We start from the raw sequence: 2,653 nt of genomic DNA on the forward strand, positions 1-2,653 counted from the left end.
GATGCAGAGAAAAAGGAACACTCATGCACTGCTGGTGGGAATGCAGACTGGTGCAGCCACTGTGGATAACAGTATGGAGTTTCCTCAAAAAACTAAAAATGGAACTTCCATTTGACCCAGTGATACCACTTCTAAGAATATATCTCAAGAAAACAGAAACACCAAACAAAAAGGATATATGTACCCCTGTGTTCATAGCAGCACAATTTACAATAGCGAAGATCTGGAAACAGCCTAAGTGCCCATCAGGAAGATGAGTGGGTTAGAAACCTTCTACATCTACACATGGAATACAATGTTGTGGTAAAAAATAAGGAACTCTTACCATTTGCTACAGCATGGATGGACCTGGAGAGCATTATGCTAAGCGAAATAAACCAGTCAGAGAAAGATAAATATCACATGATCTCACTCATTAGTGGAACATAATGAAAAACATAAACTGATGAGCAAAAATAGAACCAGAGTCATAGAAGCAGCAAACAGACTGTCCAACCTTTGAGGGAAGGCGTGGGGTGAGGGGGTAAGAGATCAACTAAAAGGACTTGCATGCATGCATATGAGCATAACCAGTGGACACAGACTGGAGGGAGGGGGGAGGAGAGCATGTGCTGGGGTTTGGGGATGGCTGGGGAGAGGTCAGTGAGGGAAAAAGGAGACCTATGTAATACTTTTAACAATAAAGAATTTCAAAAAAAGAAAAAGAAATCCTTTTTAAACTTGTGCCAAAGGCTGCTGTTTGTCTCCATATCTGGTCTCCCTTCCATGATAATAGATCTTCTGACTTTCAGCTGCACACAGGCCACCAGAACAATGGCATTTCCAACCCTGCCAAGCAGGAGTGTGGAGAAAGAGGCACATCTCCTTCCTTTAGGACATATTCCCCCTCACATCCCATTGGCCAGACTTGCTCTTGTGACTAAATCTAGCTATGAAGTGAGGGTTGGAGAAAAGTGTGGGTTGGAAGTTAAAGAGGGAGGGCACACCTGGGTAGGTGGGCACAGCTTGGGTTCCAAGCAGCTGTGGAGCCACCAGCCCTAAGCTATCTGCATCTGGATTTTATGAGAAAGAAAGAAACTTTCTTCATGTTTCAGCCACTTTATTTAGAACCTCTCTTTTCCACAATAGAACCTAACTTCAATTGATAAAAAGAATTATTCTCTCATGGACAGAGTAAACACATAGACATATGTTACCTATTGGCCCAGCCATACTTTGATGAGCAGTATTGTCCATTTTACAACACCGGGCTAAGCTCTCTCGGCCCCGCCAGTGAAGTTGGGCTCAGACAGGCTGGATGGCAGCCAGTGATTTTCCTCTTCACCAACTCTAGGTAAAGAAAGGATAGAGAACTTTCTTGCTTAGTGATCACCAAAAGGGAAAGGGAGGAAAGGCAATTACAGCCTAAGGAGATACTCTTTCTCAATAGCTCCTCTGTGCTTTAACTATCCCTAACTGATTAGAAGCAAATTAAGAGGAAAAAGCAGCCATAACTTTTCCTTTGGATTCAGAGGGTTAGCTCCCAAAGATTGTACTTCATGCTGCTCCCCTCCAATTCTAAGCTTTTGTTATTATGTTACAAACTCCTTAAAAAGTGAGAAATAGATATAAATGTTAACTCGTATCCCAAATGCTCATATTTCTTGTCCATCTTGACTAACAAAGATGATGCCAACTATGATATTACCCTTATCCTCACTCAGGAAACTAGAGTTTCCCACTGATATACAAAAAGGGAAAAAGGATAATAACACCATTTATAGAAATATTGTGTGGAACCGCCAGAAAAAATGTTCATAGCTCCTAAAATATATTTGTGTATATTTGCATCTGTATAATGAAAATGTATAATACATATATGTTTTAAGAACTCTATACATTTTTATTAATATTAAAATTTCTAATATTGATTGACTAAATATTCACTAAATATTGATTAGAAATAGAGAATAAGAAGGAGTGTATAAGATGATTTCCAGTATTCTGACTTGAATAATTACATGCATGGTGGTATCATTCAATGCAACAGAAAACACTGGAGAGAGAGTGAGCTTTATAGGTGGCTATTATTTCTACCTTTATTTTATTCAGTTTGGGATGCATTTATCTCTACGAAGGGAGATCTTCAGTAGATACTCAGATGATAGATTTGGAGACAAGACTAGAGGTTTGGCATTGAAATGTGTATCTGAGAAACACGGGTGTAGAGAAAATAAAGTCATGGACTGGATGGGACTATTTAGGGAGAGAGCAGTGAATGAGACATGAAAAAACTAAAGGTCTAGCTTTGAGGAGCTCAAACATTTAAAGGCTGAGAGAGGAGAACGAAAAGAAACAGCCAGGGAGACAGGAGAAAAACCAGAAGAATAAGGTTTTAGGGATCCCAGTGGGAAAATAATGTTTCAAAGGGGAGGTGAGTTAAAATACTGGCACCTTGAGAAATCAAGTCACAGATCCAAGATGTAAAATGTCCATTAGTTTTAGCAACATGGAGGTTGCTAAAACCTTAATAAGTTATTTCACTACAAAATCAAATGTTGATTCTTCTAACACATGCTATGCAATTTTTAGTTATTCTCTATGAGAAGTTTTCCTATCTTCTAGTGAAAGAGCTATTTCATGCTCTCTACCTTTTAAAACCTACCTTAAAGAA

This window comes from Myotis daubentonii, chromosome 7 (genome assembly GCF_963259705.1).
Source record: "Myotis daubentonii chromosome 7, mMyoDau2.1, whole genome shotgun sequence".
In the NCBI taxonomy this organism is placed as follows: domain Eukaryota; kingdom Metazoa; phylum Chordata; class Mammalia; order Chiroptera; family Vespertilionidae; genus Myotis; species Myotis daubentonii.